At 46.9% G+C, this 24,717-nt stretch overlaps 1 protein-coding gene and 1 pseudogene across 2 annotated transcripts in view; both read left to right on the forward strand.

Annotated features, from left to right (window-relative positions):
* The window catches only part of DCPS (decapping enzyme, scavenger), a 47,467-nt gene that overhangs the window by 3,603 nt on the left and 19,147 nt on the right, over positions 1-24,717 (forward strand). The gene's annotated exons all lie outside the window — the stretch shown is intronic.
* On the forward strand, positions 1,087-1,896 carry LOC102951773 (annotated as a pseudogene).

Consider the following 24,717-nt stretch of genomic DNA (forward strand, 5'->3'; position numbering starts at 1 on the left):
CCTCTCTCTCTTGTAGAGCCATACACCCTGTCCCTGGATGGTATTCTAGATCAGGGTTGACAAACTTTTACTGTAAAGGACCAGGGAGGAAATATTTTAAGCTTTATGAGCCCTATAAATGGTCTCTGTCACATATTCATCCTTTTAAAAGTTTTTTTGTTGTTATCTATTTAAAAAACATTTTTTAATGCTTTTTTTTTAATATGAAATTTATTGTCAAATTGGTTTCCATACAACACCCAGTGCTCATCCCAACAGGTGCCCTCCTCAATGCCCATCACCCACCCCCCATCAACCCTCAGTTTGTTCTCAGCTTTTAAGAGTCTCTTACGCTTTGGCTCTCTCCCTCTCTAACCTCTTTTTTTTTTTTTTTTTCTTCTTCCCCTCCTCCATAGACTTCTGTTAAGTTTCTCAGGATCCACATACGAGTGAAAACATATGGTGTCTGTCTTTCTCTGTATGACTTATTTCACTTAGCATCACACTCTCCAGTTCCATCCATGTTGCTACAAAAGGCCATATTTCATTCTTTCTCATTGCCATGTAGTATTCCATTGTGTATATAAACCACAATTTCTTTATCCATTCGTCAGTTGATCGACATTTAGGCTCTTTCCATAATTTGGCTATTGTTGAGAGTGCTGCTATAAACATTGGGGTACAAGTGCCCCTGTGCATCAGCACTCCTGTATCCCTTGGGTAAATTCCTAGCAGTGCTATTGCTGGGTCATAGGGTAGGTCTATTTTTAATTTTTTGAGGAACCTCCACACTGTTTTCCAGAGTGGCTAATGCTTATCTATTTTTGAGAGAGAGACAGCACGCGAGCGGGGAAGGGGCAGAGAGAGAGGGAGGGAGAGAATCCCAAGCAGGCTCCATGCTGTCAGAGCCCGATGCAGGGCTTCATCTCACAAACCACGGGATCATGACCTGAGCCGAAATCAAGAGTCAGATGCTTAACCGAGTAAGCCACCCAGGCGCCCCTTTTCTTTTTTTTTTTTTAAACCACTGCTTTAAAAATGAAAATGCAATTTTCATTCAGGGTGCAGCAGCTGACGAGCCGGGTCACCTTCATAGCCACCTGACTGTGCACCTCCCACTTGCTTGCTGTGCCCGGCCCATCCTCGCCGCCCCCTTGGCCCCCTGAGCTCACCCTCTCCCCACCCGCAGGCACGTCCAAGGCCAAGAATGGCCCCAAGTACACCTCCTTTTTCACGGTCACGGGCACCTTGGCCGCCATGGTCTTCAGCGCCCTGGGTGCCGCCCACGGCATGGCCAAGAGTGGCCCAGCATCGTGGCCAAGTCTGTCATGCAGCCAGAACCGACCGTGAAGTCCATCATCCCCACATTGTCGCTGGTATCATCGCCATCTACGGGCTGGTGGTGGCGGTGCTTGTCGCTGATTCCCTGAATGACGGCAACAGTCTCCAGAGGAGTTTCCTCCAGCTGGGTGCTGGCCTGAGCGGGCTGGTGGCTGTGGGGACGCCGGTGTGCATGGCATGGCCCAGCAGCCCCCGCTCTTCATGGGCATGATCCTGACCCTCATCTTCTCCGAGATGCTCGGCCCCTGCGGTCTCCTCATTGCCCTCATCCTCCCCACAAAGTAGCCTCTCTCTGAGTGCACCAGCCACAGAAGGCGATGTCAAGACCACCCCCTCGTTCCGAAACGAAGAGCATGACACGCACGCACGGGACAGCCATCCCCCCAGTAATCAGTCTTGTAAAAGTTCAGTGTCCCGGTGCCTGTTGTCTGCTACTCTTGGCCTCGCCCCTGCTTGCCGGGTGCCGTGGACATCCCGGCCCACTCATTACCCACCCAGGCCAGACACCCCCACTCATCTGCCCTAGAGTGCTGTGTGTAGACGGGTGCATTAAATTGTCGTTTTCTCTTCACTGGATGTTTCTTACTTACAAAGATTTGATCTGTTCATGCGTCGTGGTGCAGCCCTGTCTCCCAACTAGGTAATCTTAGGTAGAGTGTTGGGTTGTGGGGTTACCGTTCGCTCTGAGACTCGTCGGTTGGAATCCCGTCCTCCAGCTCTGGCTGGCCAGAGCTGCGGGCCAGCGTGCTGGGCCTGCAAGGCTCTCGAGCTGAGCCGAGTCCAGTAAAGTTCTCCATTGTGACTGGGGGGAAGGGAAAAAAGAAAGAAAACGCCACTTTTAGCTTGCTGTATGTGGAAAAACAGGCCATGCGGTGGAGTTGACCTTTTGGCCACAGTTGGTTAACCCGGTCCGGATTTTTCCCACTCCCAAGTGTGGTCTATGGACCAGCAGTATTACTGTCACCCAGGAGCTCATTAGACATGCGGAATCTCAGACCCAGCTTCAGAAGTCAGCATTAGTATCTGCATTTTAGCCAAGCCCCCAGGCGAGTCGTAGGCACATCCGACTTTGAGAGGTGCTGGTCTTTAAACACCATCTGTGTGCGGTGCTGCCCGTGTTTGTTTCTCCACCCCTGCCCTCTCCACGAACCTCAGGCTCATTGCAGTAAGCGCCTACCTGACCTCTCTCTCCGGAGCTCCCACATAGGTAAGCTGTTTGAGGCTCAGACACACAAATGTCTTTATTCATTTATTTATTTATTTTTTAATGCTCATTTATTTAAAAAAAAAAAATTTTTTTTTAATGTTTTTTATTTATTTTTGAGACAGAGAGAGACAGAACATGAGTGGGGGAGGGGCAGAGAGAGAGGGAGACACAGAATCCGAAGCAGGCTCCGAGCTCCGAGCTGTCAGCACAGAGCCCGACGCGGGGCTCGAACTCATGAGTTGTGAGATCATGACCTGAGCCAAAGTCAGACGCTCAACCGACTGAGCCACCCAGGCGCCCCTCATTTATTTTTGAGAGAGACGGAGAAACAGAGCACAAGTGGGAAGGGGCAGACAGACAGGGAGACACAAAATGCGAAGCAGGATCCAGGCTCTGAGCTGGCAGCACAGAGCCCTTTGTGGGGCTCAGACTCATGAACCGTGAGATCATGACCTGAGCCAAAGTCAGACGCTTAACCAACTGAGCCACCCAGGCACCCCATGTGCTAATGTTTTTATTTTTTATTTTTTTAATTTTTTATTAAAAAAAAATTTTTTTTAATGTTTATTTATTTTTGAGACAGAGAGAGACAGAGCATGAATGGGGGAGGGTCAGAGAGAGAGGGAGACACAGAATCCGAAGCAGGCTCCAGGCTCTGAGCTGTCAGCACAGAGCCCGACACGGGGCTCGAACTCACAGACTGAGATCATGACTAAGCCGAAGTCAGATGCTCAACCGACTGAGCCACCCAGGTGTGCCAATGTTTTTAAAAACACTTAACCCATATTAAATAATAGCCGCCATGATTATTCTCATGTGCTGCGTTCTATGCTGGTTTCTGTAACTTGCAGTGAATAGGATACCCTTTCTGCTCTACAGTCTTGTTTGGGGAAGGACACCCTACAAGTTACTATGAAAGAGGGAAGTAAACTGAACAAGGTTTGGTCACCACCTGGATGTAGGGACAGAGGTCCTGGAAATTTGGAGCCATGTCAGACCCATTTACGGTCCCCAGCAACCCGATCCATATTAGGTGCTCAATAAATGCTGCTGGGAAATGAACCAACAAACAAACAAACTCAGCCGGGTTTTTTTTTCCTATGGGCAAAGCATTCCACAGCCACAAGGTGGCGGCATTGCCAAAGCATTCCCTTGGCCAGCTCCTTTGGCCTGTGTGCAGGAGCCTTCTCTGCCCCACCTCTCCAACCTCAGAGTCACCAACTCCTAACACTGCCTGTAGAGGCCTTTAGGCAGGGTTCCTGCAGCCTCAGCCCTCTGAGCCCCCTGCACAGTTGCTGCTTTGAGTTTTTCTGCCAACTCTGGCTGTTCCTCCAGGCCTCCTTCCCCACAATATTGCTTGCGTAGGGAAGCCCTTCTCCCCTCAATTTCTTTCTTTCTTTCAGTCTTTTCTTTTCTTTTCTTTTCTTTTCTTTTCTTTTCTTTTCTTTTCTTTTCTTTTCTTTTCTCTTCTCTTCTCTTTATTTTAGAGAGAGAGAGAGCATGAGAGAAGGGGAAAGGAGCAGATGGAGAGAGAGAGAATCTTAAGCAGGCTTCATGCTCAGTGTGGAGCCCAACATGGGGCTCAGCCCTATGACCCTAGGATCATTACCTGAGCCGAAATCCAGAGTCAGACACTCAACAGACTGAGCCACCCAGGCACCCCTCCCCTAGATTTCTGAACTACCTGCTCTCGATTTCTTCTGTTATCTCTCTACTCATTTCTTCCCACCAGCCTGATGATTTTTGCATTCTCCTCCTTTATCCCTTCCAAATTCTCAGCTGACTATAAGAGACTGCCCCTTTGAGCCACTCATGGCCCCCCACCCTGTTGACACAATAGAGCATGAGCGTTGGAGTTGGACGTGCTCGAGTCCTGTCCCAGTGCTAATGTTTACTTACTAGCGGTGTGGCCCAAGGCAGTGTTGTGCTGTTTCTGAGTTTTAATGTAGTGCAGAGGTTAAGAGCAAGCCTTGAGTCAGACATAATCTGTGCTGGAATCCTGGCTTTGTCCCTTTACCAGCTGTGAAGACTTGGTAAGTTTTTGTATTCATTTAACAGAGACAGAGTGCCTTCCGCATGTTTGGTGCTGTGCTAGGTATATATTGGTGAGTGCATCAGATACTCGCTCTGTCCTTGGAGTGGTAGCTGGGGCACAGAGGCAGACAGCAAACAAGGAAACAAGTGTTACATGGCCACGGGCAGGAGAGGGGCTGGCTCTGTGCGGCCATGACACTCCAGCCGAAACCTGGAGGATGGAAAGGAACCAGCTGTGCTAAGAGCTGGTGAGGGGGATGGGAGAATGTTCAGGGCACAGCATGTGTTCTGGAGGAGGAAAGAGGAACAGAAAAGAGGCCATTTTGTCAGGAGCTTGAGGGGGCAGTTGATGTCTGTGGTGTGTGATACAGATGTAGTTGGGGAAGTAGCTCCAGTTATTGTTAAATTAGGTTAGTTCAGGACTGTTATGAAATAAGTGACATAAAATGTTTTTGCCTCTGCCCACAAGGAGAGATACATTCTACGTTGTGACCCAGTACATGTGAATAAATGTAAGTGGATTTGAGGGACACAGAAGGTTCACACAACAGTACTTAACCCTTACTTTACCGGACAGTCACCAGTATTTCCAACTTAATTCCAGTCTTGTTTGTTTCCGTTTAAATGCTGGTCTTAACTTCCTAAATCAATTTCGTCATCACAGTCATGGGTTATGGCTCATGACACAAAGCACATATGGTCTGTGACTGGCTTATGTGTGTACTTGGTAAGTGTTAGTCATTTTCTATTATTACTTTTCTACATTTAAGATTGTATGGGCCTTAAATGGAAATAGTGTACATTAGGTGCCTGGCCCTGACCGTGTGCAGGTCTCCTTTTTTCCCCCCCGTGGCCATGTGGCAAATGTGAGGGCCGGGTAGGCCAGATGGCTGGCATCTCCATGCTTCCCTGGCCATCCATGCAGGGCAGAGCCTAGATCATCTGCTTTTCCGGCTCTCACGCTCTCATACCCGTGGCCTATCAATGGAGCCCTTTCATCAGAATCTCTATTCTCCCTTACCTGGGGGAGAACCGGGGGGGAGATAGTAGAGAGAGGGGTGTGACTCAGAAATCCAGACTGTGTCTAAAAAGGCCAATTGTTTTCCCCGATGTAGAGCAGGGGTGTGGAATCTCAGGTTCAGAGGAGGAGAAGGCGTCTGTGTGGGAGTGAGGCCAGGGCAGGGTGTGGAGAGAACCTGGGAATCACATCGTCTTTCGGTTGCAGAGAACTCTGCATTTTAGTATTTTAGCTACGGGCACGGTTTTCCTCCCTGTGCTCCTTACAGAGGCAAAACCAGGACCCCTGGAGTCCAGAGTGAGGGCTTGTTTGGAGGGAGCATTTTAAAAACTAGCTATTCCCTTCGAGGGTTCGAGCCCTGCCTGGGGCTCTATGCTGACAGCTCAGAACTTGGGAGCCTGCTTCAGATTCTGTGTTTCCCTGTCTCTCCCTCTCCCCTGCTCACGCTCTGTCTCTCTTTCTCGCAAAAATAAAAATAAATAGTAAAAAAAAAAAAAATTTTTTTTTTTAAACTAGCCATTCCCTGGTAGCATTGTTCATGATAGAAAAATCTAGAAACAATCCAGTTATCAGCGAACAGTAGAATACATAAGTAAATCAAGGTGTTTTCCTGCACCAGACTGCTTCTTCCGGGCAGGAGAAATGAATGAACTACAGCTATACATGTCAAGAATCTCACCATGTAGAGCCAGAAAAGCAAGACACAGAATACACAGTGTGATTCCAATTAGATAAAGTTGAAAACAAGCAGAGCTGAACAATATACTGCTTAGGGATACATGCATACGTAATAGAATTTAGAAGATAAAGAAATGATTAATGCCTGATTCAGCAAAGTGATTATCGCTGGTGGAGGCAGGGCAGAAAGGATGTCAAAAGTCTGGTAAGGCTCTGTTTCTTGGACTGCATGCTCCATGCACGGGTGTTCTTTTGTTTTATTTTAGGTCTTCAAATGGTACCTATTTTTTTTTTTTAATTTTTTTTTTTAATGTTTATTTACTTTTGAGAGAGACAGAGACAGAATGCGAGTGGGTTAGGGGCAAAGAGAGAGAGTGACACAGAAGCAGAAGCAGGCTCCAGGGTCTGAGCTGTCAGCACAGAGCCTGATGCGGGGCTTGAACTCACAAACCGCAAGATCGTGACCTGAGCTGAAGTTGGACGCTTCACCGACTGAGCCACCCAGGCGCCCCTTATATTTATGTACATATACACATGTGTATAAATGTGTGCATATGTGTACACCTGTTGTTTTACATGTGTGTGTAACAGCTGCTGTTAGCTGTTGGCATATAACGTATTGGCCAATAAAAGGTAAGAAAAACTAGTAGGTCCTTAGAAGAACTAAGAACACTCCCCCATTACATTTTAGGGCTCTGCTTTCATTCTCAAATTTGGTTTCTAGACATTGTTGCTGAAAGTAAGTGTTTGATTAAAGCCTCCTTCCTCTGGGTTTTGGGCACTTGACTTCTGTCCTTTTCTCTGGGGCAGACAAGTGGCGGAGCCTGGCTCCTTTGTCTCTCGTGGACAGGGGAGCCCGTGCTGTGCTGGAGCATGTGCCAGGACGGTGCCGGCCCTGGCAGAAGAGGGCAATGTGGGGAGGTCCTCCAGCACCTGGAAGAGAAGGCTTGGTACCAGGCTCTGTGGGCTCTACTCCAGCACACGCTGGCACAGGCCTGTCGCCCCCTCCTCCGTGGGTGTCCTCGGCAGGCCTCCCGTTGCAGCTGAGCTGAACGACCAGAGTTCTGTGAGCAGTGACCCACAGGGAAAGTCTCACCAGACGGGTTTCCACCTGAGCAGGGGTGTTGAAGAGCCCCATGCCGGGAGGTGACACCAGCGCAAGTCATGGAATTGCCCTGGGACCCAGTTTCTCTGCAAGAAAAATGAGGAATCCAATAGCTGGCTAGCCCACCTCAGTGGACTTCTGTATCATATGAGATCGTGGAACCACAGTCTCTCAGGTTTGAATGGAACTCAACGTTTATTTAGTAATGTGATTCTTAACTGGAACTTTTCATCAGGATTGCTTAAAGAGCTTTCTCGAATACAAATCTGGACCTACTGAATAAACCTCTGTGGTGGGATTAGGCCATTCATCACAGTCATACAGTCCCATGGTCAGCTCATCAGATAGCCCTGAGGGGCTTATCTACATGGCCAGGAACAGGCTCTTATGCTACTCTGCCCCACCCTGGTCCTGCTTTCCAGAAGCAACTACCATGAAGAGAATTTCTGGGTTTGGTGCTTCTGGTAATTTCCTCCAAACACTTAGCTGAAAACTAAGGTCATACAACTTCTTGATTTGTACAGTTTTGACCCTATCAGTCCTCCACAGTGGAAATTGAGAGGTTTAGGCTTCTTTATACTCTCCTTGCCCTGTCTCCCCTCTCCTTCCAATATTTATGTTTATGTTATTGCTTTTAGAGTCTTAAAAAATTGCCTCTGGAATCGTACACATACTGAAACCTTTAGCCCTGCGTCCCTCTTGTCACTCTGTCGGGTGAGAACACCCATGCCTCTGGCCTTTGCTGTCTCCCAGCTTCTCTGTCAGCCATGCTTGTACTTCACACTGTCACAGTATTTTCTGTTGCACGATTGTAATCAGGTCTTGTGTGTTTTCTCTGATTCTGAGTTGCCAGACGGTATGGTGGCCAGTTTAATGTGTGCTACACACTCACACAGAGTGTGTTAGGGCTCTGGTTCCTCTCCTACCTGCCCTGTGCAGTGGACCCTCATGCCCCCGGGATGTGTCTGATGTACAGGTCAAACAGATTCTCTGTTCTCACATCCCAACACGTTCTTCCAAATCATGCTGTTTTTAGTTTATTTCCTATTTGAACCATTATTTTATGCTTTTCCTTTTTCATTTCATAAAGTTTCTAGTTGTCCTGCCCCCCCCCCCTTTTTTTTGACTTGTGGCAGGAAGAAGCCTGAGCCTTTACTCTGTTTTTGAAATTATCCAGCTACTGGTTTGAGAATTCATTACATGATAAGTCCTTCCTGGAAACGTTGCTTCCAGAATACTCTTTCCTGCTCCTCCAATCTGGACAGCTGATGCTTTCTGCATGCTGCATGGCTGTCAACTTGAGACTTCCTTTCACAGCTCTTCTGAGTTAGATACAATGTTTTCTGGATTTGATGTCTTTCTCTCTGGTTTTAGTCTCTTGTTTAGCTAAAGTGTAGTCTTTAAGTAATTCCTCAGAAAGAACACATGAAAGGTAAACCTTGAATCCTTCATTTTGCCCTCACTCTTGATGGATGCGTGGCTGAATACAGAATTTAAATTTCTTTCCCTCAAAACATTGGAGACACTGATCTGTTGACTTCAAGCATCCATTGTTGTTAACAAGACATCTGATGCCAGTTCGATTTTCACTTCCTTACAATTAACTTGGTTTTGCATTTTCATTCTTTTTTTTTTCCCCCCTGCTTTGTCAGTTTCCTTTTCTGGAGCTTATGTTAGTATGCTCTGTTAATCTTAGGTGTACTGAAATACGTAAGGCTGTGTTGAGGTTGGATTTTTTTTTTTTTTTCATTCATTGTGCTCAGTACTTTTGGACCCTTTTGATTTAAAGTCTTATGTCATTCTTCCGCTCTGTACATTTTTTTTCTGTTATTTCTTTGATGATTTCCTTCCCTGTTTCCTTTATTTTCCTCTTACTGGAAACCCTCTTAGGTGTGAGACTCCTAGAGTGATCCTGTGTATTGCTCCTTTGTTCTCCCGCTTTTCCCATCTAGGTCTTTTCTTTTTACAGGCCAGTAGATTGCCTTAACTTTATCTTCCAGACCTCCTGGTGGAGGTCTTTTTTTTTTTTTTTTTTTTTTTTTAGTTTTTTTTAACGTTTATTTATTTTTGAGACAGACAGAGACAGAGCATGAACAGGGGAGGGGCAGAGAGAGAGGGAGACACAGAATCTGAAACAGGCTCCAGGCTCTGAGCTGTCAGCACAGAGCCCGACGCGGGGCTCGAACTCACGGACCGCAAGATCATGACCCGAGCCGAAGTCGGACGCTTAACCGACTGAGCCACCCAGGCGCCCCCTGGTGGAGGTCTTAATTTGGCAGTCATATTTTTAATTTTCTTCCTTCTGATTCTCTGTTTCATTTTCTTAGCATCTTGCTCTTGCTTTACAGGGTCCAAACTGGGTTGACTTTCTCTGACCCACTAATTAGAATAGTTTTCAGAATTATCTCTTGACCCTTCCCTGATCTCATTTCCTCTGGGATCTGGTTCTGGTTGTTTATTTTGGTCATTCTTTTTCAGGCTGCTGGTTTTCTCTTAACGTCTGGTGAACGTTAGCTCATCAATGTTTACAAATGAAGAAGCAGGCTGATAGTCTAGTGAGTTGATATGGGCTTTGTCTGCTATCCACTTGGTAGGTCTATTTCCACAACAGGCCTCTCCTGGATGAGTATCTGGCCCATTGCCCTGTGGATGGGGAGCGGGCCTTTTCGGCTGGCTGGCTGGCCATGCCTCAGGGTGCAGTTTGAGTGGCATTCCAGACGTACTAGCACCCGCTCCGGAGCCCTCAACGCTCTCTTGTCCACTCCAGCTTATGGGCCAGATCTGGCCTGCTGCTTTTCGTGTGGCCTGTGAGCTAAGAATGGTTGTTGCATTTTTAAAGGGTTGTTTTAAAAAACAAAAAACTAAGAAGAAAACGAGAAAGAGACAGCATGGCCTACAACACCTAAAATATCTGCTGTCACGTTTCCCAGAAAAGCTTGCCTACCACTGCTCTGGTCCGTGGTTTGATGCCTTTGGAGGACAGCCCTCCCGTTTTCATCTGGCATGAAGTGGCCGCCCCTGGGGCGGTGTTGTGGCACAGGGTGCAACGAGTTGGTGCAGCTGTTCTCTAGATAGCCCTTTGGTTGATTCCAGCTTCCAGCTTCACTTCCCCTCCTGTCCTCTGTACCTGGTTGCTTAGAGCCAGCTGGGTATGTAGCACGGAGGGGTGCATACTGGGAGCCGGTGGGTTGGAGTGTGCGGACGTGGTTTCTCCCACAGCTGGGGACATGGTAGCCCCTGGGATGGCTGGACTTGGTGATGGGAGGGTGAGAAGTAGAAGGGGTATTCTGGGTGAGGGTAATAGTGTAGACAGAGCTGTGGAGTGGGCTCCTCACATTAGCTGGGCTTTGAAATGAGGTAGGGGAAAAGGGGTATTTGCTCCTTTGGTTTCATCCCTTGAGGCCACCTGACGATGGCAGATTTCTGCCTACTTTTCTCCCTGGGTGCTTTAGAGCTTGTGACGCCAGTGAACCAAGCCCCGAAGGGGCTTGGAGAGACAGTAGAATGACAACTTTTCATTTCAAGATGGAAAGGTTTCTTTCTTTTTTTAAATTTATTTTATTTTATTTCTTAAATTTACATCCAAGTTAGCGTATAGTGCAACAATGGTTTCGGGAGTAGATCCCTTAATGCTCCTTACCCATTTAGCCCATCCCTCCCTCCCACAACCCCTCCAGGAACCCTGTTTGTTCTCCATATTTAAGAGTCTCTTATGTTTTGTCTCCCTCCCTGTTTTTATATTATTTTTGCTTCCCTTCCCTTGTGTTCATCTGTTCTGTGTCTTAAAGTCCTCATATGAGTGCAGTCATATGATACTTGTCTTTCTCTGACTGACTTATTTTGCTTAGCATAATATCCTCTAGTTCCATCCACGTAGTTGCAAATGGCAAGATTTCATTCTTTTTGATTGCCGAGTAATACTCCAGCGTGTGTGTGTGTGTGTGTGTGTGTGTGTGTGTGTGTGCGCGCGCACACACACACACACACACACACACACACACCACGTCTTCTTTATCCATTCATCCATCAATGGACATTTGGGCTCTTTCCCATACTTTGGCTATTGTTGATAGTGCTACTATAAACATTGGGGTGCTTGTGTCCCTTTGAAACAGCATACCTGTATCCCTTTGATAAATACCCAATAATGTAATTGCTGGGTTGTAGGGTAGTTCTGTCTTTAATTTTTTGAAGAACCTCCATACCATTTTCCAGAGTGGCTGCACCAGCTTGCATTCCCACCAACAATGCAAAAGATCCTCTTTCTCCGCATCCTCGCCAACGTCTGTTGTTGCCTGAGTTGTGAACGTTAGCCATTCTGACAGGTGTGAGGTGGTATTTCATTGTGGTTTTGATTTGTATTTCCCTGATGATGAGTGATGTTGAGCATTTTTTCCTGTGTCGGCCATCTGGATGTCTTCCTTGGAGAAGTGTCTATTCATGTCTTTTGCCCATTTCTTCACTGGATTATTTGTTTTTCGGGTGTGGAGTTTGATAAGTTCTTTATAGATTTTGGATACTAACCCTTTATCTGATATGTCATTTGCAAATATCTTCTCCCATTCTGTCGGTTGCCTTTTAGTTTTGCTGATTGTTTCCTTTGCTGTGCAGAAGGTTTTTATTTTGGTAAGGTCCCAATAGTTCATTTTTGCTTTGGTTTCCCTTGCCTCCAGGGACATGTTGAGTAAGAAGTTGCTGCGGCCAAGATCAAAGAGGTTTTTTCCTGCTTTCTCCTCGAGGACTTTGATGGCTTCCTGTCTTACATCGAGGTCTTTCATCCATTTTGAGTTTATTTTTGTGACTGGTGTAAGCAAGTGGTCCAGGTTCATTCTTCTGCATGTCACTGTCCAGTTTTCCCAGCACCACTTGCTGAAGAGACTGTCTTGATTCCATCGGATATTCTTTCCTGCTTTGTCAAAGATTAGTTGGCCATATGTTTGTGGGTCCATTTCTGGGTTCTCTGTTCTGTTCCATTAATCTGAGTGTCTGTTCTTGTGCCAGTACCATACTGTCATGATGATTATAGCTTTGCAGTATAGCTTGAAGTCTGGGATTGTGATGCCTCCTGCTTTGGTTTTGTTTTTCAAGATTGCTTTGGCTATTCGGGGTCTTTTCTGCTTCCATACAAATTTTAGGATTGTTTGTTCTAGCTCTGTGAAGAATGCTGGTGTTATTTTGATAGGGATTGCATTGAATATGTAGATTGCTTTGGGTAGTATGGACATTTTAACAATATTTGTTCTTCCTATCCAGGAGCATGGAATCTTTTTCCATTTTTTTTGTGTCTCCTTCAGTTTCTTTCATAAGTTTTCTGTAGTTTTCAGTGTATAGATTTTTCACCTCTTTGTTTAGATTTATTCCTAGGTATTTTATGGTTTTTGGTGCAGCTGTAAATGGGATCGATTCCTTGATTTCTCTTTCTGCTGCTTCATTGTTGGTGTATAGGAATGCATCTGATTTCTGTGCATTGATTTTATATCCTGCAACTTTGCCGAATTCATGAATCAGTTCTAGCAGTTTTTTGGTGGAATCTTTTGGGTTTTACTTATAGAGTATCATGTCATCTGCGAAGAGTGAAAGTTTGGCCTCCTCCTGGCTGATTTGGATGCCTTTTATTTCTTTGTGTTGTCTGATGGCTGAGGCTAAGACTTCCAATACTATGTTGAATAACAGTGGCGAGAGTGGACATCCCGGTCTTGTTCCTGACCTTAGGGGGAAAGCTCTCAGTTTTTCCACATGGAAGATAATATTAGCACTGGGTCTTTCATATATGGCTTTTGTGATCTCGAGGTATGATCCTTGTATCCCAACTTTCTTGAGGTTTTTTAGTAAGAAAGGGTGCTGTATTTTGTCAGATGCTTTCTCTGCATCTGTTGAGAAGATCATGTGGTTCCTGTCCTTTCTTTTATTGATGGGATGAATCACATTGATTGTTTTGCAGATATTGAACCAGCCCTGCATCCCAGGTATAAATCCCACTTGGTCGTGGTGCATAATTTTTTTTAATGTATTGCTGGATCCAGTTGGCTGATATCTTGTTGAGGATTATTTCATCCGTGGAAGTTGGTCTATAGTTCTCCTTTTTAGAGTGGTGTTTGTCTGGTTTTAGAATCGAGGTAATGCTGGCTTCATAGAAAGAGTTTGGAAGTTTTCCTTCTATTTCTATTTTTGGAACAGCTTCAAGAGTATAGGTGTTAACTCTTCCTTAAATGTTTGGTAGAATTCCCCTGGAAAACCATCTGGCCCTGGACTCCTGTTTTTTGGGAGATTTTTGATTACTAATTTGATTTCTTTACTGGTTATGGGCAAGATGGAAAGGTTTCTAACACCTGGGTAAAATTCTTTAAAAAAATTGTTTTTAATGTTTATTTATTTTTGAGAGAGAGACAGAGCACAAACCAGGGAGGGGCAGAGAGGGAGACACAGAGTCCGAAACAGGCTTCAGGCACCCAGCTGTCAGCCCAGAGCCCGATGTGGAGCTCAACTCATGAACCATGAGGTCATGACCTGAGCCGAAGTCAGACAGTTAACCAACTGAGCCACCCAGGCGCCCCAGCCTGGGTAAAATTCTTGACCCAGACCTTGGGTTCTCCCTTTCCCATGGCAGTCTAATTGGCTCATTCTCTCCTTCCCCTGCCACCTCAGCTCAGGGAACCCTTGCACACTGCCTCCTCTGTGCCCCCGTCTCCTCCCTTCCCTCTGTTCAATTCTCCATTTAGACACCTGGCTTCCATGAAGCCAGGAGAAGCCATGTCATTCAGAAATGAGTAGAAGTGAGTAGATCCTGAACGACTGAGATGCAGTCACCAGCACTAGTGGTGTTCTCTTTCTCTCTGTCTCCCAGATGGGGCAAGTTCCCAAGACTCTGTGGCAGTCTTGAGGCTCAAGTCAGCAGAAAAGTCAGCTTACTCAGGACCAGTGGGCGAAGGCGGATTACCCACAGGATAGCTGGTTCCACTTCATTGCTTGGCTCCAGCTGTGGCTGCCGGCCTGCGGCAGCCTGGTTCCGTTGTCCCCTTCTGATCCATACTTCTCAGTGAATGATAACCTAGAATTCTGGTAGCCTGGGCCCATCTCGATGGGGGATGTATCCTGTGCCTTGGGCTTTCTCCCTTCCCACCAACACTCATACTGTGGCAGTGTCCGTTGATGTTGCCCTGAGACTGGGTACCTGTGCTCCTCTCGGAGTGAATAAGGAAATGCCTTTAGACAGGAATTTGAGAGAGGGGCCATGTTTTGGAACTCCCAAGTGTTTGGTCCAGTAGCTTTTGCAGTCTGATCTGCTTCCCCAGAATAGCTTCTTCCTGTGTGTGGGAACGTGGGGGATCTCACAGCCCTAATGGTGGGACTGTCCACCAGTGGCTCCATTATCTCATTAGATACCAGTTCTCAGTCCTTCTATTCAAATGGAACTTTGTGGAATGCAGTAAGTCCCACAGCCATCCTGTAGCAGCATTTCTCATTCCTAAAGGACCACCTCTGATACCGTGTAGCCAAAGGCCACCTCAGGCAACCCTGGGGCGGCATTCAGAGTCCCCGGATTTGCTTGTATTTGCTTGTGGGCCACTGGCTGTCATATGTCCTTCCTGGGCCTTGGAGAACTGAGGAGAAGGAGGGAAGGAGCCTGTCACATCCAGGGCCTGGCTAAAAATCAGTATTTGCCCCTCCCCTGCTTCTAATAGCATCTCTGCTTTCATTGAGACAGGTCATTAGCGGCTCGAAGGTTTGCTGTGGGGTGGCCAGAGCTGCCTGCAGGACCCTGCCCACACCCTTCACCCCGTTTTTTTTTTTTTATCTGGGGGTCTCTCCAGGCCTCCCCTGGAGTACTTGCAGCATGCCTGCTTGTGCAGGACAATGACCACCCCCTCTCCGGCCTCCAGCCTGCTCTCCCTGGACACCTCAGGGGAGATCCCCAGGAGGAGGGAAGATAACACAAGTCCCCAGGAGACCTTGCAGCCTCGCTCCCTTGCCAGCCTTTCCGCCAGGGTTCTTTGATGGAGCGCCCCGCCAGTTTTGGGAGTCTGCCCTGTCACCTGGGTGGCTCTGCCCGGGCCCTTGTGGAAGGGGATGTGGGGGTGGGTGTCACACGCAGATCCTGCTTTGCTGCTGCTTCTCTCCAGGCTCCCCCGAGCCGGCACATCTGGGTCAAATAAGTTGAAACTGGCTCATCGTAATGAAAGGAGAGCAAAAGCCACAGACTGAGCCATAGGAATTACCTCATCGTGTAGAAGTCATCAGTAACGGCTGGAAAGCAGTCTTGTTTGAACATGTGTATGGGAAGGAGAGCAGACTGTCTGTGGTTTGCATTTTCATGTTTCATGTGCAGCAGCATTTTCCTGGGGATTTGGCTAAGCCAGCTTTGGCAGAGAGCAAGAAAGGCAGCTGCTCTTTTCCTCTCCGTAGCCCTGCCTCCCCGCCTCTGAAGGCAGTTGGGCGGAGGACGGGGGTGGGCTTCTTTATTGGAGAAGGCCTTTCAGGACACTCTTAGGGGTCTTTTCCGACAGCACAGAGCTGTCCTAGCCAGGAGCACAGCAACCTGCCCTCCTGCGCTGCAGAGAGAAGGAACATGCATGTATAGGGCAGTGATTCATCTGGGATGCAGATGCCAAAACATCCCTGCCGTCCCAAGCCCTGCACGGGCTGCGGTGCCACCACAAGGCAGGCCTCCTTCCCTGAGAGCCAGCACCGTCATCTGGTGGGGAGCAGTGGGGGGTGACGCGACGCACATAAGCTGAAACAGCCGTTGTCCCCTGGTGCGAGCGGGGTCGTCTTCCATCCCTCCGTGCACCCCACCAGAGCCCATTCTCGCCCAGCATCCGGCCACAGCGTACCCTGGCGATCAGTACTTCCCGAGTACCTCCGTGTCTGTGCCCCTGCCCCACTCCCTCCCCAGGAAGCATGACAGACAGACACCAGTGCTGCTGTTGGTCCCATGCGTTGTGATGTGTTTCCAGACCTCCCAGTCTGCAGCCCCAATCTCTCTGGTACCTTATTATGCCCTTTGGTTTTGCTGACAGCTGTTTACATGTCTTTGGGAGGGACTGGAACTAATCACGTTTCTCCCATCTGATGGGGCTGCTTTTTGGAGAACACGGAGGTAGGACAGGCTTCTTAGGGAAGGGTCTGAAAGGGAATGGCCCTCTGCCACTGGGAAAGCAATGTTGCACAGAGGAGCCAGACTGCTTGGGTTCACATCTCAGCTCTGTGCCTTCTTAGCTGTGTGGCCTTGGCCAAATCACTTAACCTCTCTGGGGCTTATTTAAGGAGGGGCTTATTTTTCAGTTTTTAATGTATTTGTTACATAAGTGATCCACATTTGTTTTGGAAAATGTAATAAATCCCCCCCCCCCAAATTAATTTAAAAAATTACAGTTATGTGTAATTCCACCACCCAGTGGTAACCGTTCCACATCTTGGACCGTGTCCTGAAATTCAGGCTTTTTTCTGTGTGTGTTTATGTGTATGCAGTTATGCATGCGCACATTCTTTAAAAAGTAAAATGGTATAATATATATTCTGTTCTGTAACTGCATCGTAAGGACCTAATACATATGAGGTGCTGCTTTAGGCTCTGCACACATAGTATGTAAAACAACGCCTCTGCTCTCAAGAAGCTTATGTCCAGTTGGAGGAGATGAACCATAAATAAACAAATAGGTCAAGTGGTAATAAACAGCTAAGAAGAAAAAGAAAGTATTAAACAGGGTTATTACCGTATTATTGACTATGTCCTTGATGCTGTACCTTTCCTCTTTGTGACTTTTTTTTTTTTTTTATAACTGAAACAGACTTTCGGGTTTTTTGTTTATTTGTTTTAGTTTTTAGATTCTACATGAAAAATTATATGGTATTTGTTTTTCTGTAACTGACTTATTTCATTTGGCATAATATACTCTAGGTCCATCCATGTTGTTACAAATGTCAAAATTTCTTTTTTTTTTTTTTTAATGGCTGAGTAATGTTCCAGTGTATGTATATACCCCTTTTTTATCCATTAATCTATTGATGGACACTTGGGCAGATTTTGGCTCTTGTAAATAATGCTGCCATAAACATAGGGCTGCCTATGTCTTTTTGAATTAGTATTTTCGTTTTCCTTAGGTAAATACCCACTAGTGGAATTCCTGGATCACATGGTATGGTGACAGATGGTGACTACATGTATCTTGGGGAGTGCTGAGTAATATTATAGAATTGTCCAATTTGATGGGGTGCCTGGGTAGCTGAGTCGGTTAAGCGTCCGGCTTCGGTTCAGGTCATGATCTCACAGTTTGTGAGTTCGAGCCCTGCCTCAGGCTGTGTGCTGACAGCTCAGAGCCTGGAGCCTGCTTCGGATTCTGTGTCTCCCTCTCTCTCTGCCCCTCCCCTGCTCATGCTCTGTCTCTCTCTCTCTCTCTCTCTCTCTCTCAAAACTAAATCAACATTAAAAAAAAGAATTGTCAAATTTGATATATTGTACACCTGAAACTAATAGAACATTGTACATCACATACACTTCAAAAATGCATTTTTGAAAGTAAAGCATTATGGGGGTGCCTGGGTGGCTCAGTCAGTTAAGCATAAGACTTTGGCTCAGGTCATGATCTCACAGTTACGGGCTCGAGCCCCGCATTGGGCTGTCTGCTGTCAGCACGGAGCCTCCTTCAGATTCTCTGTCTCCCTCTCTCTCTGCCTCTCTCCTGCTCCCTCTCTCTCAAAAATAAATAAGCATTAAAAAATAATAGTAATAAAGCCTTATGGGGTACCTGAGTGGCTCAGTCTGTTGAGCTCATGGTCTGTGAGTTCAAGCTCCACATCGGGCTTGCTGCTGTCTGTGTGGAGCCCACTTCAGATGCTCTGTCCGTCTCTGTGCCCCTGTCCCGCGTGTGCTCTCTCAAAAATAAACAAACATTTAAAAAATAATAAAAAAGAAAGCACTGTGGAGCACCTGGGTGGCTCAGTTAGTTAAGTGTCTGACTCTTGATTTTGGTTCAGGTCATGGTTTCAGCACTGTGAGATCCAGCCTCACGTGGGGCTCCACAGTGCGGAGCCTGCTTAAGATTTTCTGTCTTGGGGCGCCTGGGTGGCGCAGTCGGTTAAGCGTCCGACTTCAGCCAGGTCACGATCTCGCGGTCCGTGAGTTCGAGCCCCGCGTCAGGCTCTGGGCTGATGGCTCAGAGCCTGGAGCCTGTTTCTGATTCTGTGTCTCCCTCTCTCTGCCCCTCCCCCGTTCATGCTCTGTCTCTCTCTGTCCCAAAAATAAATAAATAAATAAATAATTAAAAAAAAAAAAAAAAGATTTTCTGTCTTCCTCTCTGTTCCTCCCGCCGACCCCCCCCCCCACAAATAAAAAATAAATAAATAAAGCATTATAAGGGAGACAGAAGGACAGGGACATGGGCTTCCAGTTACAAGAGGGCATTTTGCCCACCTGTTTCTTCTAAAACCCTCACTAGAAATGACATTAAAGAAATTGCCTTACAAAAAGTTATCCTGCAGCGACTAGAGAAGGAGAGGAGACAAACCTAGGAAGTGATAGGAGGAGTGACTGACCTCACGGATGTGGGAGAGGGAAACCTGAGCCAGCAGGTCCCATAAATTCTGTCCCACTTCACCCAACTGGTAACGGCCCCTCCCAGAGATCCAGCGTCTACAGAGGTTCAAACAAGGTCTGGAGGTTCTCAGTGCAGTTGAGGGGGGCTCAGGGTACTGAAATGTAGAGGCTTAAGTGGAAGCTTACCTATTCAGTGTTCATGCCCTCTCCCCCTGCCCGCCAGCTGCTTCTCCTTCCTGTCACTCAGAATGCTGTCATCCAGGCTTGTACTCCATGTACGAGATTGGAAGAGTCACGTGTGGAGAATCTGACCAGCGCAAGAGAGAAGACAAACCTTCGGGGATTCCGTCATGCAAGGGCATAGCCTGACCATCCTAAAATGAAGCTTCAGGTGAACACACGTATGTCCACAGAGCTTCCCGTCAGCTTTGTAGTGTTCGGCCCTCCGATATGAGTGAGTGGACAGGCAAGGGTGACCAGACTTGAGGAAAGAGTCAGTTGAAAAAGAGAGGAAGGAAAAGAAAAGAACTCGGAAGAAACAGAAACTATGTGGGGAGAAGAAATTTGCAAAAACTGTCGTTAACGTCCGAGACAAATGATACATCAAAGGCATAAGAATAAGATACCATCAACAAGGAGTTTTTTTAAGAAGCTCTTGGAAATTAAATGCACAGTAGAACTGAAAATTTCAATACAAGAAGTTAAAACTTCCTTAAAATTAGAGCGGTAAGACACAGAGGGCATTCACTTTCTAACATCCCCTCTGTAAAGAGAGCTTTCCTACTGTTCTTACTTTCTGATCTTATGCTCTAATAAACTTTTGCCTGCTGCTCAAAAAAAAACAAAAACTAAAAAAAAATAAAAGACACAGATGGAAAATGGGAGAGAAAAGCAAAGTGGAAGATGGATCTAAAAAGCTAAATATTAAATATTCAGATAGGCATTCTAGAAAGACAGGGTGGGGAAAATGGGGGAGAAAATAATCAGAGAAATAAGAGGTTTTCCAGGACTGAAGAACAGGATTTTTGAGATTGAAAGTCCATTTACCCAGATCAGGGGATGAATAGAAACCACTCAGAGACCCATCAACATGGTTGGGACATTGAGGACAACAAGAAAACGGGTCAGTACAAAGGTATGGGGATCAGAAAGACCTCAAACTTCTCAACAGCATCATCGCGATCTAGAAACTCGTGGAGCTTTCATATTTTGAGGGTCACTGCTTTGCATCATAGAATTCTTTTGCCAAACTCTTTTTTTTTTTTAATTTTTTTTTTTTTTACGTTTATTTATTTTTGAGACACAGACAGAGCATGAACGGGGGAGGGTCAGAGAGAGAGGGAGACACAGGATCCAAAACAGGCTCCAGGCTCTAGGCTCTGAGCTGTCAGCACAGAGCCTGATGCAGGGCTCAAACTCACAGACTGAGATCATGACCCGAGCCGAAGTCGGACGCTCAACCGACTGAGCCACCCAGGCGCCCCTTTCACCAAACTCTTAATTGTGACAGTAGAACACAGACATTTTCAGATGTTCCAAGTCTCTAAATGTATCTCGCTTGTTCCACAGCTCTGGAAGCAACTTGACTTTGTGCCTTAGTGTTGTGGTCCTTAATGTGTGGTCCTGGAACCAGGACCAGTGGCAGTGGCTGCACCTGGCAACTTCTTAAAAAAGGCATCTTTGCCCACCCCAGATGTCTTCAGTCAGGTGGTTCTGGTGCACAGTGCAGTTTGGGAACCACTGCTTTAGCAAAATAAAGATGCAAACAGGAAAGAGGAAGATAGTGGGGATCCAGGAAGCAAAACGTCCAGCAGCAGAGAGAAGGGGAGACGGCTGCCAGATGGTGGTGCATTGAGCTCCCGGGCATAGCTCCTCACAGACACCTGCTGGAGTGGGTCAGAGGCTCCGGGAGGACACATTGCTTGTGTTCTTCTGGGTTTGAACATTAAGAGATTTATATAGGGGCACCTGGGTGGCTCAGTCAGTTAAGTGTCCGACTCTTGATTTTGGCTCGGGTCAAGATCTCACAGTTTGTGAGACGGAGCCCCACGTCAGGCTCTACACGCTGATGGTTCAGAGCCTGCTTGGGAGTCTTTCTCGCCCCACCCCTCTCAAATAAACTTAGAAGAGATTTCTATAAACGGAAGTGGATGTAGGGATGAATTAGTGACAAGTTAATAGAAAAGTGAGCAGATAAGAGTAATGACTAACTACACATAGCCAAAGTTGTGCTGAAAAGGAAAACTAGTCGTAGTATTCAGCAGTGAAAGCATTTATATCATCATGGTAGTGTTAACATTTTATTCTGACTTCTCCAAAATTGTACAATAGTTGTATTGTGAGATTAGGGGGTAAGAGAGAAAAGAGTGTGCAGGGAGGGTCCCCACATGCACACGTGCTTTTGATAGCTGGTAAAAAAGCTAAATCCTTACCTCTGTAATGGGAAGTTAATAAGAAATAGTAAAAGTGAGAAGTCAAGGGGGAACAAGATAGAAACATATCTGTAATTAAAACTGTGGAAGTACACAAGCAAAGAGACGTCAAGAAGAATTGAAAGTGGTGTGTGGGGAAAAGCAGGAAACTTCTGGCTTCATGTGACTAACCTATGTGCCAGCATGCCTTGAATTAAAAATAAAAGCAAAGTTTGAAAAAGCACAATAGGTGGAGTGGTTTCATAAGGAGTATCAGGGAAGTCCTCTGAACGTACAATTGTCCCTTGAACGGTGCGGGGGTTAGGGGTATCGGTCCCCCGTGCAGCTGAAAATCCACTCCCCTCTAAATTAACTCCCGGCTAAAACTCCCTGAAAACTGAACTACTCCCCCCAAACTTAACCCTTCATGCAGCTGAAAATCCACATACAACTTTGAGCTGTCCCCAAAGTTAATAACCTGCTGTTGACTGGAAGCTTTGGCGATGGTAGAAGCAGTTGATGAACACATATTTTGTGTGTTGTATGTATTCTGTACTGTGTTCTTACACTGAAGTAAGCTAGAGAAAAGAAAATGGTGTTAAAACCATAAGGAAGAGAAAATACATTTCCAATACTCTATTGTATTTATTGGGGGAAAAAATCGCTAAGTGAACCCATGCAGTTCAAACCTGTGTTGTTCAGGGGTCAGCTGTACTGTGAACATTATCGAGAGATGGGTTTTGAGGGGGTTCGAAATTGTTCCAAGCTGTTATTTTAAGAATACCAGTAGGAGGGCAGGATTGGGGAGGGGGGGCTCCTTGTTGTTTCTCTAGCCACAGGGGAACGCTGGGTGGGGACGTGCCAGGTATGCTTACCCTGGGCAGTCAGTTTGCTAAGCGGAGGTTGGCAGAGGGCACCAGGAAGGTGCTCAGGCCTCATGTGTTGACCTACGGGGTTGGCACCATGATGCCACAGCTGAAGCCCAGTCCCGAGCCAGATGGAGCTGTGGGATCGAGGGCACCCGTTTCTTTCTGTGTCAAGTGGGGACCCTAATAACACCTACCTCACACTGGTTGTGAGGAGTGAATGAGTTAATGCACGTATAGGGCTTAGAACAGCGCCTGGTATGTCTTTTAGCAATTAGCGCTGAGGGTCCAGAGGATATTGACACTTTTTTTTTTTTTTACTTTTTATTTTGGGGAAAAAAAAAAAAATCAACCCTACAGAAAAGTTGTAAGAATAGTGCAAAGAACTCCCTTGTAAAAGCCTTATTGCTAACATCTTACCACTTTTGCCTTTTCTCTCTCCGTATGTACCTATATGATATTTTGCTCACTCTTGTTATTACTGAAAAGTAAGTTGCAGACATTATAACCTTCCTTGCTAAGCACTTCAGTGTATGTTTCCTAGGAACCAGAGTAAAGTGGTCAATTTTAGGAAATCTCCCACTTATACCAAGCTAGTTTGCAGTGTAGACACCATTATGAAATTTTACCGCTTGTTCCAATACCATCTTCCCAGCAGGACCCCTCTCCCCCATCCAGGATCCAGTCCAGTCTCTAGTGTCCTTTAATCCGGAACAGCCTTTCTGCCTTCCTTTATTTTCTCTTTGACCCTTTTGAAGAGTTATCAAGCCACTTGTTTTGTAGAGTGTCCCTGGATTAGGGTGGGCTAATTTTTCCTTGTGATCCGATTCGGACCATGCATTTTTGGCCAGAATACCACGGCACATCCCTCAGGAGGCTCCTGATGGCAGTGTGTCCTGTTAGGAGTGATGTTAACTCTGAGCACCTGGGCCCTTTGTCATTAATAAGTAATCTACAGGAAGATACTTTGAGACTGTGTGTGGACATCCTGTTCCCCAACATATTTTCACTTGGTGGTTTGAGCATTTATTGGGCATTGACACTTGACCAAAATCCTCATGAAGTTCACTTGCAGGTCAACGTCTTGATTTGGCATTTAGATAGACACCAAAGTTTACTTTTGCTTGCCAATAAAAAAACTTAGCATTGGGAAGCATACTGATTTTTATCAGAGAAGTTTTAATCCATTTGGCTCAAAAATGCCCTTCCTGGGGCTTAAGCCTAAAAGGCTAGATTCATTTATCCACTTGTTCAGTCTTTGTTGAGTGCCTCCTGCAGGCCAAGTGCTATTCCTGGTGCTGGGGATAAAATGATTAAAACAATTTTTAAAGGTAGACAAAAACCCCTGTCCTCCTGGAAGCTATATTCTAATGGGAGAATCAGACAATAAATCTGTACTGTACTGTCAGGTGGTAAGGAGTGAGGAAAAAGCAAGCCATCGGCGAGATAGACAGGGACGAGGTAAGGGGAGCTCCTTCAGCAGGGCTGGTGGAGAACTCCAACCTTGACTTCGGTGAGAGCAGCTGGTCAGAGGCCTAGAGATGGGATGTGAGTTAGCGGAACTGTAAAGAGGTCTGTGTGGCCGGGGCGGAGACATCGAGGGGGTGATGGTGGTGAATGAGGTTGGAGAAAGGGCTAGAGCAGGGTGGCTGAGGGCTGTGTAGACAATGCTGGGAACCCAGGGGAACGGTCCAGGTTTGAAGGGGGGCAGCCCCCACCCCTGTCAACAGCACGTGAAGCCAGCCCACTCCTGCCCGGGGCTGCTGGTGGTGGCCTGACAGAGGCCTGGCCCCCAAGAGTGATTAGCTCTGAGGGGGTCCAGGGTCCAGCAGTGGGGCTTCTGCATCCACATCCAAGCAGGAGTTTCTCAGAAAAGGAAGAAAGATGGCAGGAAGTAAGGAGCTGGAAAATGCCTTTTTCTGTTTTCCCTGCCGCAGAAGGGGAAGGCGGGAGGAAGGGGAAGGCGGGAGGGGGCTGGCCTGGGGAGGCGCCCGCTTCCCTGCACCCTGGGTGGCTGGGGCGGTCTCTGACAAGCCTTGGCAGACAGGGGCGCGCTCCTGGTCCCAGCGGCTTTCTGATCTGAAACAGCCAGGGAGCCCCAGGCTGTGAGCCCGGGCTCGGTGGTCATTGCCAGCAGGGCGGGCTGTTCTCCAACGTGAGTGTGGCCTTTGTCTCCGGCCGGCTCCCCCATACGGAGGGAGCTCCTCCGCTCACCGCTTTTCTCCCCGCTGCCCAGCCCAGGCTACCAAAGTAACAGCAAACACAGCAACAGTGAGAGCTAGCCTGTGAGAGAACTTCTCTGTGCAGGGGGCATGGGGGTGGGGGTGGGCACCTGCTGAATGCTTCCCACCTACTGCTCACTGAGTTCTCATAACCACCCTATACAGTAGGTCACCCGCGCCCGGTTACACAGCTAAGTGCAGAGCCAGTATTTGAACCCAGGCCCACTGGTGCTAGAATCTCCGTTCTCTGCAAAGCTACTCTTGGATAAGGGATTTTCCTGGAGCACACTGCAAGGGTCAAGGCAATGCCATTGGGTCTATTT

The sequence above is a fragment of the Panthera tigris genome, chromosome D1, assembly GCF_018350195.1.
Source record: "Panthera tigris isolate Pti1 chromosome D1, P.tigris_Pti1_mat1.1, whole genome shotgun sequence".
In the NCBI taxonomy this organism is placed as follows: domain Eukaryota; kingdom Metazoa; phylum Chordata; class Mammalia; order Carnivora; family Felidae; genus Panthera; species Panthera tigris.